Below are 15,780 nucleotides of genomic sequence, written 5' to 3' on the forward strand. Positions count from 1 at the left end.
TTATTAGCTTGTTTTGTATTGTAGTTTATAAGCAGTCGCTTGGAGAATGGCTAGTAAAGTTAAAAATATAACTTGGATACATGGAGCTTGGAGAAAACCCCACCCCACCCCACCCTCCCTCCTACGCCCCAAATCTGCGCTTTTGTAGCAGACAACAGTTGCTGGGTTTGACTAGGAAAGATAGTCCGTTTGACACATAGCACTCCCTTTAGGATTCAAGTATCCCTCCACTCTCTTGCCAACCCCATAGTCTCTCCCCTGCAGGAGTCAGTAGTGACAGGGTGGGGGATGTTTACTGTCGGGAGAGAGGGGACATCAGCTGTGATGAAACTCGGTTCCAACGCAAGGTTAATTTGCTGTTCAGTTTAGCATTTACAGCGAGACAAGATGAAAAGCAAGCAGGAATGCCTATTATATTTCTATTAAATGAATCTGTTGGGACCTAACATTCTTGATTAGCTTTTGAGAACGAGTGCTCGGCAATGCATTTTCTGTTTACCTAAAGTAAACAGAGAATGAATTGTCATTTATTTAGAGAATCAAACACTGCTTTAGAAAATGAAGCTCTATGAAGGATCTAGCCTGTTGCCCCTCAATGTTCTTTTCTTTTCCACTGCATTAAAGCAAAAACATTTGCTCCAGCTAAATGAAAGCAGGGGAGGAAAATGAAGATGCTCGGCTCTTACATTTTGAGGTAGTTTAATTCCTGTTTGGATTTTTGGCCAAATAGAGTAGAGCTTTGCCAGGTCTCTGCCTTAGGAATTCCCACGTGTAACAACAGCCTTTGGGTTTGGCTCGGATACCAACTGTTCATTAGAAACAAAGTGGCCAGAGCGCAGGAGAAGAGTGAAGACATGCAGGCCTCCCCATGGCAGGGGCGGCAGCTGCATGCTGACAGCGAGAACCTCCTCCACGCAGCTCAGCGGGCACCCTCCCGGCAGGCAGCTCCACTCAGCCTCTGTGTGCAGTGTCCTTGACCAACCAACCTGCAGGCAGGCTCGCTGCTCAGGAATGCAACTGTTCACATGAAAATTTAACTCACCTGATCTTTTATTTGAGGGCTCTTAAACGCCCTGGTCTGCTGTAGCATTACCTATTCCGCAGGAAGCCCTTTGTACTTGGTTTTTTAATGCTCTCTTGGTAACTGCAGTTACCCACGCCTGGGATGGGGGGGTGGGGTGGCATTTATCATGTTTTGCTATCAGAATGCTTTCAGAGGTGGCTTGCTCCTTTTTACAAGGATTGTGAAGACCTATATACCATACTTAACTCCCCACTATATATTGGAAAAGTAAATGTGCTTGAGTGTATACTGGAGGAATTTTGTTTTAATGTGAACATTGTCTCCAGATACCTTTAGAGGAAATTAATGCTTGCAGCAGTACTGTGTTGGCAGTAGTTTTGAGAGGCTTGGTACAATCTTTATGGTAATGCAGTCACTGTCAGAAATGCTTTGTTTTGTTCAGTATACTTTCCTGTGATTAAAAAGAAGAAGAAGAAGACACAAGAAAGCTTATTTCTCTAAGAAGAAATTTAAAAATACACACACACACACACACACACACACACACACACACACACACACTTTGCCAGCTGCAAGAAAAGCAATGTGTTTGCTGTTGTGAATGCCTGAGAGGTTACGCTTCTTTGCAAAAGAATTGTTCATTCTTAAGAGAGAAATGGGAGTTCCTTGGAGTTTCCTTCCTACAGTTCCGAGGTGATTTTTAAGGAATCTGGTGGGAAGGGTGGCAAACTCTACTCCAAAGTGCCTTTTTAGCTTAAGGGTGGTTCTGGCATCTTCTTCCATGGCTAACTGCAGCCCCAGCAAGCAGCCGGTTGGGAGAGGGAGAAAAGACCTGAGGGTACAGAGGTCTTTGGAGTTCCCAGATGGAAGGCTTGTCCCATGGGCCGCAGGAACTGACAGAAAAGGATTGAGGCCAGGTAGACAGGACATGGACTCTGTATTATTGATGGTTGAATGTCTCTGTACCCCTCCCCCAGCCCACACTTCTTGGAAGAGGCAGGAATATTGAATAACTTACAAAAAAAAGCAAAGTAAAATCAATGCCTGGAATACACGAGTGTGTGTAATCGGAAGGCACCAACAAAGAAAGCATTGGCTCTGGTAGATTCTGCTGTGCAAATGTAGAGCTCTTGTAGAGTACTGATTTTTCCATTTAAATCCCAAAATGTGATGTGTGCCTTCACACTAGTGTACTGTACACATGACTAGATAATTAGCTTGGTGGTGGCCAAGATTCTTTCTTTGGTGGTAACATAGTGGTTCCCTCATGGTTTTTAAATTAATTTAGAAAATGTGCTGGGCAGTGGTGGCGTGGCGCACGCCTTTAATCCCAGCACTCGGGAGGCAGAGGCAGGTGGATCTCTGTGAGTTCGAGGCCAGCCTGGTCTACAGAGTAAGTTCCAGGAAAGGTGCAAAGCTACACAGAGAAACCCTGTCTCGAAAAACAAACAAACAAACAAACAAACAAAAGAAAATGCAAGGGTAGAAAGTCCAATGGTTAGATAAACAAGTCCTATGTGATGGGCCACAGTTCAGTGTGGCCACCTTGCTCTTCATAGACAGGTGTGTGTGTGTGTGTGTGTGTGTGTGTGTGTGTGTGTGTGTGTAAGAGGGGGCTTGGTTACATAATCAAACCATGACCAAAGAAGACAACTTTCAGTAAAAGATAGTGTGGGTGGTTTGACACGACAGCAACACAGCATCCAAGAACTGGGACGGGAGGACAGTCAGAGCTCACCATGGCCACCAGCACTTGCACCAAGTTCCAACTCCATTGGCCGTCATTAAGTTTCTCCTGGAGAAATAAGCTTGGGACTGCAAGGTCTCCCCTAATGAAATCCCACTCAGCGGGTGGACTGTGGGAGCCAAGGTGAGAGGAAATCCTTAAGGATATGTTGAGTTCATGTTTTCTCATTAGCCAGTTTTTTGTTAGTTCCCAAGAACTGGCTGGGTGAAAATCTTGTAGAAATAGAACGTAAAGTTGGGCCCGGGAAGGGAAAGACCGACAACTAGAAGTTGTTGAAAGGCTTGGAGAAGGGAATGAGGACAACGGAATTGACATCCTGGGGTGTGTGTGTGTGTGTGTGTGTGTGGTGTGTGTGTGTGGTGTGTGCTTGTTTAGGCCAGGCTGTTGACCGGCGGCGAGGAGCCTCCGGGATTCTCTGCCTCCCCAGAGCTGGGATTACAGGTTAGAAAGCGAGTGAGTGCAGGAAGCCCTGAGAAGGAAGTGCAGGGAAAATAAGCTTGTCCAACCCAGCTTCAGCTTCCAGAATCATCACCCAGAGTCTGGATCTCTATGGCTACCTCCAGCTGGAAGGGTGAGGGCTGTGGAGAAGGAGAGGGAGGGAGCCCACAGCTGGGAGGCAAAATAAAAATAGCATGGGAAAGAATTCTTTCTGGTCACTTACAATGCCAGGGGAGGGAGAAGAGGGAAACTATTTTAGTGTGGAGGCCTCATAAACAGAGATGATGATGAGGAGAGCTGATTGCTCTACCTCAGTTCATTTTGGAGGCAGGCAGGTGGGTTAGAAGATGTGGACACGTCATTCTCCAGCCTCAGAAATGCCTGTGTCAGCGCAGCGTTCGGCTCACAGGTATCCTCCATGCATTGTACTAGACAAGCAGAGAGGGATATGGAACAGGAAAAAGATACCATCCCTGCCCCAAAGGAGCGAGCGCACTGTTCAATAGAGCCAGGTATACCCAGCACGGTAGCCATTAAGTATATGGGTTCTTGGGTAAAGCAGTCAAGTTTGCCCCATAGATCCAAAGGCATAAAGTACATACGACATCACAGTGGACTCAGGTTTTTATCTCTCGGGCCTCTCTGAGTTTACAGTCTTCATCTGTAAAGCCTCGGGGGAGGTTGTAAAGACGACACAATGGTGTATTGAAGGTCCCTGTTGTCAGTACAGATTAGCTATGCAATTGGGATTCTTCTTATCATCTTGGTTGTTGCCATTGCGTGGTAAGCCATGTCCTGGAAAAGCACTAGGAAAGTTCCCATGTGTGGAAGAGAATGAAATTCTTGTCGCATGCAGCCCGTGCCCTGGAAGATGCTTTTGTTCTAGGTCTTGCTACAGGAAAGTTATTGGTTATAGGAACTGGTGTGGGAGGGAAGGAGCAGAAGGAAGGCTGGATGGTAGGAGAGGGCAGGCCACGTCCCCCGTAGCCTGTGCAGCATCTCAGTTGGCCAAGTATGGAGAACCTGAAGGCTAAGGAGAAGGCAGATGGGCAGGTCTGTGAAGAGTCCTCATCCATGACCAATCCTATGGATTCTATTTCATAAAAATTCCTAGTGTTTCTATAGATTAAAAATATGGAAAGTTTCTAATGTTCAAAATTATAGGAATTATCATGTACCCCGTGTACATTTCCCAGGTGCAAACACTCATCAGCTAGAGGCTAATCTTGCTCTTGATAGCCCATTATTTGTTATTTATTATTATTATTATTATATTTTAATTGAAGTAGAATTACATTGCTTTCCCCCTCCCATTCCTCCCTCTAGCCCTCCTCAGGTATCCCCTCCAAACTCTCTCATGCGTCCCCTCAAACTGACAGTCTCTTTTTGCTTTGATTGTTATTCTTATGAACACACACACACACACAACTGTGTCAATATTGTTGTTTGTGTGCATGTGGTTTCAGGGCTGGCTACTGTCACTCTGCACTGGACAATCAATAAGGAGGCTCATCCTTGAGAGAGGCTAGTTCTCCTCGTCCTGGCAGTCACTGGTTTCCTGTGGCTCTTTGTCTAGGGATGGGGCACTGTGAAAACGTCCACGTTAAAACATCCACGTAAACGTTTGACGTTAAAACATTGCTGTAACCATTGCCCCATCTTGCCGATGCAGCCACTTCGAGGAGAGACTGTTTCACGGTGGATGTCTTGGTATTCTGGCTCCTACAACCCTGCTACCTCGTCTTCCTCAATGAGCCCTGGATGCAGGAGCTGTGATGGCGATGCATAGGTTGGGGCTGGGCTCTTCACAGTCCGCTGACCTTTGCCATGTGTCCTGGTGTGGTTTGCTATGACGGTCTCCATCTGCGGCAAAGAGAGGCTTCTCTGCTGAGGGGTGGCGGCTCACTGGCCTGTGTAGAAGGATGAGGTATAGAATGTAGCAAGGCATTCTGCTGATCTACCCAGTGGAGGGAGTGGATTCTTTTCTAAGGTCCGTGGCCTCACTAGCCCAGAGAAACTGGCTTAGGATTATAGTACCTAGGCATGGCTTCCCTCCTGTTGAGTGGGGCTTAAGCCCAGTTAGACAGCTCTTGGTTACGGCCAACACGTGAGTTTCATTTATTGCACCTTCACAGATATCTTGCCATGCTGGTCACTGTTTGTGGTTCATAGGTGTTGCAGCTGGGTAGGACTATTACCTCCCTCCCTTCACAGCTTGCGTAGTGTTTTCTAGAACCATGGATGCTTAACCACAGGAAAGGGACTTTCAAGTCAGATCTATCGCAAATCATCCAAGTCCTGTGCACTAAGTATGCCATGTTTTCAGCAATAGGGGCTCACCCTCAAGCCCTAAGAGGCAGCCTAGACTACGCTGACAGTCTGTATGGTTTGGGGGTCACCTGGACTAGCCTGACCAGCTGTAAAAGGGAGCTTCTTGTGCCTGGTACAGCAGTTTTGTTAGTCTATGGTTCTTGTAGAGGGAATTGTCAGCCCAAGTGACTTAACTTCCTTCAGCGTGTGTGTTTGTGGGGGAGGGGGGTGCGCGTGCACACGTGCATGGATGGATGTGTGTCTGCATGTGTGTGAGCATGCGTTTGTATATACGCTTGTATGCACTGTGTATAATTTTAAGTAAATATAAACTAATATGATTCCCTGAGGCTTTTTTTTTTTTTCTGTTTTTTTCCCCGATATGGGGTTTCTCTGTGTAGTTTTGGTGCCTGTCCTGGATCTCACTCTGGAGACCAGGCTGACCTTGAACTTACAGAGATCCGCCTGGCTCTGCCTCCCGAGTGCTGGGATTAAAGGTGTGCGCCACCACGGCCCGGCCTGATTCCCCGAGGCCTTATCAAACAACACTGATATTTGTCTCTATCGCTTCTTCTTCGATACTGACTTCCCTCCCTCCTTCTCAGTTGGAAACCCCCCCCCCTTTTTCCATTTTCCACTTATATTACCCGTATCCTGCTAGTCCGCCCCCACCCCTGCCTGTGGTCCCTGGTCTCTGTGGTTACTCTGTGTTGTATATTCACAGCTGAGGATTTAGAGCTGGGATCCGCCGATGTGAGAGGACACGTGATGTTTGTCTTTCCGGGTCTGCGTTACCTCATTCAGTATAAACTCTTCTAGGCCCATCTATTTACCTGCAGATTTCATGATTTCATTTTTCCTTACAGCTGAGTTGTATTCCGTTGGGTATGTGCATTGCCTTTTCATTGTCCATTCATCTGTCAGGACATTTAGTCTGTTTCCATTTCCTAGCTATTGTGACGAGGCAGCAAGGAACATGACTGAGCAGGTATCTGTGGAGCAGGATGGGAGTCCTCTGGGCATGTGTGAAGGGGTGGTATAGTTGGGTCATATGGTAGATTTGTTTTTAGTTTTAATTTTTTTCTGTGGATTTTCCATGCTGACTTCCAGAGTGACTGCATCCATTTGCATTCCCATGAACAGTGAATGAGTGTTTTCTCTTTCTCCACAACCTGCCCAGGGTATATTGTCAATTGTTTTGTTAATCTTAGCCATTCTGACTGGGCTGAGATGAAATCTCAAAATTGTCTTAATTTGTGTTTCCCTAATTGCTAAGGATGACGGGCAGGCACTTCTTGGGGGGTTCCTTAGCCATTTTTATTTCTTCCATACAGAATTCTGTTTAGATTCCTAGCCTGTTCTTAGTTGATCATTCCCCTGGAGGTGTTCTCTCTTCTTGTGGTGAGGTTTTGTTTGTTTATTTGTTTTTGGTGAAGGTTTTGGTGCACCTGCCCTGGTTGGTCCTGCGTTGATGCTGATTAAGAGGGGAGTTGGAGCTTTGGAGCTATTCACATAAGACAGATGACCCTCGCTTGTGTTCTGTGTTTCTCCCTGCCCAGTATAACCTTGCACGTCTTGGACAATCAAGCCACATTTCCAAAGCCCTAAAGATGAAATGTGCATACCCCAGAATGCTTGAATCCCGGAATGGCTTGACTCTTTGCCCTCCGGTCTCTACTTCTCCATTCATTTATTTTAAAATAAGACTAACTTTCTTTGAACCCAGGGCACCAACACCCACCAGCCCCATCATAGCAATGAAGGGAGAGTCTGCATGGCCATGATGTATTTGGATTTGTCATGCCATGCTAGAACCTCTGTGTCATGGACACACAATAAAAACCCTTAAAATGTGATAGCAACCGCCACATTTCATTTGGAATGTAATCAGCCTTTCAAAATAGTTACAAGTGACCGAAGTCCTTCTCCCCGATGCTGTTGTTCTAACCAAAGCCACACGTGTGACCCCACTCAATTCAAGTGCGCAGATTGGTGCTTTGGTGTTGCAGCTGAGCTACACAAGCACTGACAATGGGCCCATGTGGCACACCTGAACTACCAAAGCAAACGAAACATCGTAGACCGTGAACACGTGTAGCATTCCGTGTATCTGTTTCCTACAAGAGGGACTACAACAGCCCCAAAGGGTAGAATGGCCCGGGAAACCGCAGGGACTGACTGATGCTGTCCCGAGAGAACTGGCCTATCTCAACATCTTTCTACCCATCTCCCAGATCCCTCTACTCTTGAACTACTCCTCTGTTCCCATAGGATTCTGGGATGGCTTTCAGAAAAATAGAAGCCCTTCTGGAAGTGAAAGCAATGGTCTTAAACCAAGCAAGATATGGCTCTGACAAGGTGGGCTGTTTATGCTCTTTGGCAAGACCATCTTGATTCTACACATACTGAAGGGATGGCTGCCATACCAGATTTCCTGTTTCGTCAGCACATTCCTCTGCCGCCACCTGAGTGGTGGCCCTACTTTGTTCTTTTGTCAAAAAGGCTTTGGGCTCCTCTTTCTGCCATGGTCTTGTGGTTCAGAACCTTCCTTTTTTCCTGGATAAAGACCCTCCAGACCATCTCCTCTCTCCCCCCACCTGTACCAACTGTATCCTAACTCTCTTTTTAGTCTTTTTTATTTGGAGAAGACGCTACCTAGGGATGGGCTAGAGTTGCTAGCTCCTGCTCTCCTCCCGAGGCTCTGGGGGATGTAGGAGCCTTGATTTGCTCTGAAGCCCCGGTTGCCAGCAGACTCTTCTCTTCCAAGGCTTGGAGAAATCTTTGCCTTTCTAGTTTCAGGGCAGCTGCATGGGGAGGTATGAGGTGGAGTGGTTGGGTTTTCACACTGGCTTCTCACACAGTACATGCAGACGTTCTCAGAGCCGGAGAGGCAGAGTGAGGCCGTGTGCTCTCTAAGGGTGCCGCTGTGGTTTGGCAGGTGGCAGCAGGATCTGTCCCTGCTCTGCCAGCTCTGTGACACAAGCGAAGTTCCCGTCCCAGGGCCATGAGGGCAAAGAGAGCACCCGCACTTCATAGGTCAACCTGGAAACCAAAGCGGATCGTGTATAGGAAGTACTTAGCGTGCACGTGGTAGGAGCCTTGTTTCTAGTAAAACAGAACTGGAAGGACCCAAGGTTCAAAGAAAGCCCTGGGGCAGATGTTAGAAGTGCTCCCCTCTCCACGAGCCTCTTCCCACCTGTTCTATAGGATGTATTAAAAAGCCAAACATGGTGTTTCATTGTTGTTTTGGTTTAGAGACCAGGTTCTTAGTTATAGCTAGATTAGCCTTCAACTTGCCATGTTCCTGCCTCGACTTTCTAGGTGCTGGAGTTACAGATGTGCACCACCCTACTGAGCTTCCAAGTGCAGTGTTTTACCTGAAGTACAAGAACTCCGGGGAATCCACACAGCCATTCACTTGTCTATTTGTGCCCCAGGAACTAGAAAGGCATGTTGACTGGTGGTCAGTGTTGCCGGTTGGTGAAGGACTGAGATGTTTGAGTCCTGTTTTAGGAAGATCCTAAAAGTTAGCTTGGTGAATGGACTGTTGCCAGATTTAGAATCTTCACCTCTGTACCCATGGGCTGTGTGACTTTGGGCACATTATGGAATCTTTGCTTCTGTGTCCTCCTCTAAACTGGGAACGGTAACAGCTATCCACTAAGGCTAGTGTGAGGTGTAAGAGAATGAATTTCTGTAAGTTGCTTAGAAAGGTCTTTGGCAAACACTTGACACTTTATTGTGTTGTTATGATTGGACTTAGTCTAACATTGCTTGCTTTGAACCACATCTTAGATTCCTCCTTGCCCAAATTTTCAAGCAAATCTGAATTTTTCATATGCATATGCGTTTGGAAGCCATAGAACAAGGTGGATGCAAAGTACACCATGTAACTAATTCTTAGCATACACTTAAAATATATATTACTCTCAAGAAATATTATGTACATGATCCAAGACCTCTTGAACCTGCCCAACCCTTTAATAGGAAGGTGTTAATCTGAGAACGCAAGTAGTTGGGTGTGGTGGAGCACACCTGTAATCCTAGCATGCTGGGAGTCCCGGCAGGGGAGTGTTCAAAGTTCAAGGCCAGCATGGGCTATATAGTGAAGTCCTGTCTCAAAACAAATTAGTTTATTCAAGAAAATAATAGTAACGAAAAAATGTGATGTGTGCAGAGAAATGCCTGTATTAACAAAACTGTGCGTCTGGCCACAGTAAGAAGACAAGAAACCCTGTGTGGGTCGCTCCAGTGAGCAGTGTGGTACCAGGTCTAGATTTCCATTTCTCCCTTAACTTTGCTAAGGTGATACTGTTTCAACTTTGTAGACAAGGAAATTAAATTACAGAGATGTCACTCTCTGGCTGGTGGGGAAGAGGAAAGTTTCCAGTGGACAGAGCTGGTTTTGACCAACTTCCCTCTGACCACACACCCCATCCTGAGTTCAGGCCAGCATGTACTTCTGCCTCCACAGGGCCTTATATCATTTTCTAGACCAGTGCCAGAGGAGCTCAGCCTGTAATCGTGGGATGCAGGAGTCAAGTCTTCATAGCCTCTCTGTAGTGACAGGTCTTACGGAGTCCCTGAAGCCGAGAAGAATATCTATGTGACAAATAACAGTTTATTCAGCAAGAGAGGTCGAAGTTTGAGAATTCTCAGTGCATCATAAAGTGGGGAACAGAGCCAAATCATATATTTTTTAATTCTATAGACTTGGGACATTAACAGAACAGCTGTAAACTATAGAAAAGGTATTTTAATTTGACATAAATTTTGAAAATCTGAGAATCATAGAATATAGGCAGCTTCTAAGTTTCCTTTTAAAGATTTTTATACTTTTTTATCACTAAGGTCAAAATTTTTATTAAATTTTATATGTGTTCATATATGAGTATATGCAGGTAAGTGAAGATGCCCTTAGGGTCCAGAACAGGTCGTTGGGTCCCCTAGATCTGGAGTTACAGGCAGGTGTTGTTAGTTATTATGCGGTGCTGTTTACCATGCAAGAAAAAGCCATGGGACACAAGACCCACTATAAGAGTTTATTAGGGGAAGGGGAACAGAGGGGATGTGCTTAAGCCTATGCAAATGGTCCTGCAAGGAGAGAGCGGGGAGGGGTCTGTGACCTGCTTTTATAGATTCCCATGCACATGCGCATATGGGCTTATGTAGCTACGTCACACATGCGCATAGATTCGTGATCTCGCTGCACACAAACTATGTGACCGTGCAGAGCATGGATTACTTAAAGCCCCAGAATGACTGTCTTGCCAGCGCATGCGCGGTCATGGGGGGGAGGGCTGGCTAGAAATTCCAACAGTCGTGAGCCGCCTGACATGGGTGCTGAGAACCAACACTTGGGTCCTCTGCGAGAGTGTGTGCCCTTCACCCTGGAGCCGTTTCTCCAGCCCATAAGACCATCTTAGGCTTTAGCTACCATCTTTTTAATTGCTAGAACTCAACAATTACCTAAAATAGCAGTGAGAAGCTGCCTCTGACATTTTCTAGGAGACTATAGATCATATAGCAAGTAAAATAAGGAAATCAAACAGGATGCCCATTTATCAATATAAAATACATAAATAACAAATAACCAACCAGAACTCAATCAATCACATTTTGTCATGAACTTGGTTTCTATTTAGAAGAAAAAGCTCATGAGAGCCTGTTGTGGGAAAGGAGAAAAATACATAAACACTAGAGCTGAGAAAAATGGTGTGTGAATAACGAAGGAGTCAAGAAATTGAAGACAGGGGTGTGGGGTGGTGAGAGCCAATGGGAGCCAGGAAGAGGGACGGGAAAGGGCGGAGACAGAGTCAGGAGAGCAAGAGCCATTGAGACAGTGTCCTCCAGTGCGTTTGGCGTCTAGTATCTCTCCTAGCTGTGGGTTGTTCGGTTGGTTTCACGTCCTGCTGTTCTGGTCTGAAGCATGGAGGAGGTTTCATGGAGGGCCTTCTTCCGGGCCCTCCAGGCAGACCCTGTTTCCGCTTGCTTGGTTAAGTGTGCCCAGGAAGAGGGGCACTACCCCGAGGACCTTTTTCTCCGTTCCTCATGGGCCGCCCTGGCTGAGATCTCTGTGTGGCATGTTGTCTGTTTCATCTCCGGACCTCTGGAACTGTGCTTGCCTTATGCTTTTTTTGTGTGTGTGTGGATTCTAAGGGTCCCCCCCCCCAACTAAGACTTTAACAACTCAAAAATGGGAGTCACATATTACAATTGATGGCCTGTCATTGTTTAATTGGCAGTGCTTTCTCCCTTGAGGTATTAAAATAATGGCATCTTAACAGCCCGTTGGTGATAGAGACTCGGTGAGCTGTGTCCCGAGAAAAACGAAATGTCCGCCAAAAGTTAGTTCCGGATTGTACCTGCTGTATCTCCAACCGAGGTGGAGTTGAGGGGGCGGGGCGGCCTCTGATAACCCGGACCCAGCAAGTTCCTTGCTGTACACTTCACCACCGCGCGGCCCTTGCAAACGAAATGTTGAGCCGGCTAAGCTGGCTTTAAAACAGTAAACAGTACTTTTGTCTTAATTATCCTGAAAATGCTTATCCGTCAATTTTTCATGAAGATGCTCCTCCTCCATCTCTTTAGTAGGAAAGGCTGTAGATTGCATCGGAATGACGTCAGTAACGTCATTTTGTGCATTTTGTAAATTAAGATGGCCATATCTCTCACCATCACCATTACCTGCCTTCTTTAGCGAAGTCCCCAGCCTACAGAAGAGACAAAGTACGCATGCGTGTGTTTCCTGCATCTCAGAATGTTGACTGACAGTTAGTGTCAGACTATGTTGTGGATAAAGTTATTCGAGATCCTTCACTGAGAAGCCTCTGCCGTTCGTTCTTGGAATCCACTCCTCATGGTTTGGGTTCCTCTGAATGGAAAATTCAAATCTAAATTTGATTCTAACATAGTTTGATCAATGTATCAAGCATTACCAGTGAGATAAATACCACTTTTGGATTAGAGAAATATTTATGTATTTACTAGATAGCTTAAATTTGAAAATGAACAACATTGGTGCATAGATATATGAAACATAAAATATAAAGGCAAATTTATGTATTCTGTGCAGAAATGTGGTTCTGTATATAAAGAAAACTGAAAACAAGCAAAGGCATTATTCAAGTGTTTGAGTCTATGACATTTAACTCATTTCAAACATTTATCTAGCATTTTTCTCAACTAATTCAATGTTTACATATGAGTACATAAAAATAAATAACATGGAAAAATCAAGTTGTAATGAAATTTTTTTTTTTTTTTTTTTTTTTGGTTTTTCGAGACAGGGTTTCCCTGTGTAGCTTTGCGCCTTTCCTGGAACTCACTTGGTAGCCCAGGCTGGCCTTGAACTCACGGAGATCCGCCTGGCTCTGCCTCCCGAGTGCTGGGATTAAAGGCGTGCGCCACCACCGCCCGGCGTAATGAAATTTTTATCTTCATTTTTACCTTAGCTTTCATGCATTTTGATTTTTAAACAGCGTCTCGCTGTCATCAAATCAGCCAAGTTGAAAATTGAGCTGCGTCAGTGGAGACAGTCAGTCCTGATAATTCACACCCAAAATACTTTCTCTCCAGGGAGATAGTCTCCCTGGTTTATGCTGTCTGAAGAGTTTCTGTCTCTAATTTATTCTTTTGTACGTACTACATGGAAATAGATCTGTTATGCAATTCAGTGTCTATAAAGATTTCAAGCCCTCAGAAATCTGTATATTTAATGTTATGGACACATCTCAAAATTAGAATTAATACAAGACTAGGTGGGGGAGGGAGAGAGATTTTGAAGACATTTTTCCTTTAATGACTTGTATTTCTTGGACACCTAGTGCAGTAGGCATAGGTCAAATTGTAAGTTTAAATTGTACTTATATGAACAATATATTCCAGCGTGTTGTAAGTTTTCAGGGCACTCTGGGGACTAGACACTAGAAACACACACACACACACACACACACACACACACACACACACACATACACAAACGAAGTAAAGGGTCACCTAATGAGGAAGAAATGATGGGCTGGTCTTATCAGGAAAAGGTAGGTTCTCAGGAGAGATGGAACCTGAGCTGCTCCTTGGAGGATGGGTGGCGGGGGAAGAGCGTCCTTTGTACAAGGGAAGATGTAAAACGGAGGTGTGAGTGGGAGCATAGTGCACTGGAGGGGGAAGCAGGTGGACACCGGGCTGGTATCATTCTGGGAGCGAGAACAGAGTTACCCTGGCATTTTCAGAAGACTGAGAGCAAAGCAGCCAGTTTTCATGTTTTGTGTTTTAGGCTTAGGGACCTGTATTTGATGTCTAAGCCAGGAATTACTCTTATGGAAGACTGCTTTCCCAGATTGGAAGAGGAATTGGGAAACTTCTAGAAGGCAGGCAGAACAGTCCAGGCTGTGATGAAGACAAAGACTTCTCACAGGTGGGAGTGAGAAAGAGACACTGCAATTGACGGTCCAAAAGCCCTGACCGTCAAGTTCTTCTGACCATCTTAACGTGCAGAGCTGCAGAGATCTTTCTCCGGCCAACTGTCTCATAAATTTGAATTTTTGAGCAGCAGTCTTAATTCAGTCACTAGTTGTGTCCAGTGGGGAAAATATGATCAAAGCAAAAGAAGGAAACTGGTTTAGAAGTATTTGTGCTCTAGGGTGGTTCTGGAGTCATTGTGATTTAAACTGTACAAACAAGGAAAAGGTTCCCAACTTGAATGACTTAGAGAGGGACTCTTCAGCCGCAAGGATGCGGCCATCCCTTCCCTCTGGAAACTGCATTCAGGTTTCTAGCATACATACCCTGGTGTCTAGACTTCACTTTGGCTGTGGAGTTCTTGGCTTTGGCATGTTGGGAGGATCCATTTTTATACTTGTCAAAGGAATGCTAACTGTACATGCCATTTAGGTTTACTGTAAAAGTTAGATAAGGAAATAAATACCAAGTGTTTGCATATATTGAGTGTTCAGTAAAAGGAACATTCCTCTTTTATAGTCAACTTTTGAGAGAAAGAAGGAAATAATGAATAAAATCCACAAATCCTTCAACATTTGTTCTTAAAGATGGCAAGAAAAAAATGGCACACAGTGGGTATCAAGATGGTTTGGCCGGTGAAGGCACCGGCTGCCAAGCCACTGTCCTGCACGAGGTCCCTGGGACACACACATGCTGGCAGGCGAGTGTCAACTCCTCCAAACTGTCTTCTGATCTCTGTATCTGCTGTGGCATGTGCACATCTTTTCTGCAAATAACGTTTTTTGTTTTTAAATGCAAAAGACTCAGGAGACAGCTTGGCTTGTATGTTCATGGGTTCTTTACATCTTAAACTGTATGCAAGACTCCAGCTGAAGAAATGACATCCAGCCAATAATATTCCTAAAAAATTTCAAACTCTTCATCCAATAAAAACATTGTGTTGAATTTACCGGCTTGACTGTCATAGGACACTTCACTAACATAGCATGATTTTTTTGAGAAAAAAAAAAATGAGCTCACCACGAAAGATTTGTTAGATAATTCCCCCAAATTGAATTTCTTATGCTACTACATTCATACAGTATTCTAATTATGACCATTTAAAATCCTACTTTCCTCTTGAAAGTGAACAAAAATCACTGAGTTTTTGGTCTCCTCCTCCTCCTTTTTTGTTGATAACTTTCAAACACATGAGTTAGGTATTTTATAATTGGCTGGGAATCTGTTTTCCTTTGGTCAGTCTGGAATATTAAAAAAAAAAAGAGTGAATCAGAAATCTAAACTAATGTGAGGGAAATGTCACAGAGTGAGCTTGTTTAGGCTTCTCCCTCTTTAGCTTTTATTTTACTTTTTGATACAGGCTCTCAGGTAGCCCAGACTGGCCTTGAACTTCTAACCCACCCCCACCCTGAATGCTGGGGTTATAGGCATGGGCTGCCACACCTGTCCAGGACTCCTCTTTAAAATAGTTGAGCTGCTCATATTCAGATGGCCAAGGTCACGTTCAAGATTAAATGAGCTGCAGGACAGTAGGGTGCCTGTAAGAGCAGCAGACATTCCACACAGGAAGCAAGAGTCACCCTTTTTCTTTCTGCTCCTAGTCATGGACTTATTTAGTCTGATTTGATTTTACCTTTGTTATGCTTTCTAAAACTGTCAAGATTTTGAAGGCTTTATTTTTCTACCCCAGCAGGAATTAAACGACATGTAAAGTGCCCTTTTCTTCTCCTACAAGGAGGGGACAGTGAGAGTCCAGTCTAGTCTAATCATGTCAGCCGTGTGGCGCATCTCATGAGTTCCC

General features: G+C 44.9%; 1 protein-coding gene across 1 annotated transcript in view; it reads left to right on the forward strand.

Annotated features, from left to right (window-relative positions):
- Sobp (sine oculis binding protein homolog) overlaps positions 1 to 15,780 on the forward strand; it is a 172,418-nt gene that overhangs the window by 98,104 nt on the left and 58,534 nt on the right. The window lies entirely within an intron of this gene.

The sequence above is a fragment of the Peromyscus eremicus genome, chromosome 8b, assembly GCF_949786415.1.
Source record: "Peromyscus eremicus chromosome 8b, PerEre_H2_v1, whole genome shotgun sequence".
NCBI classification, from domain to species: domain Eukaryota; kingdom Metazoa; phylum Chordata; class Mammalia; order Rodentia; family Cricetidae; genus Peromyscus; species Peromyscus eremicus.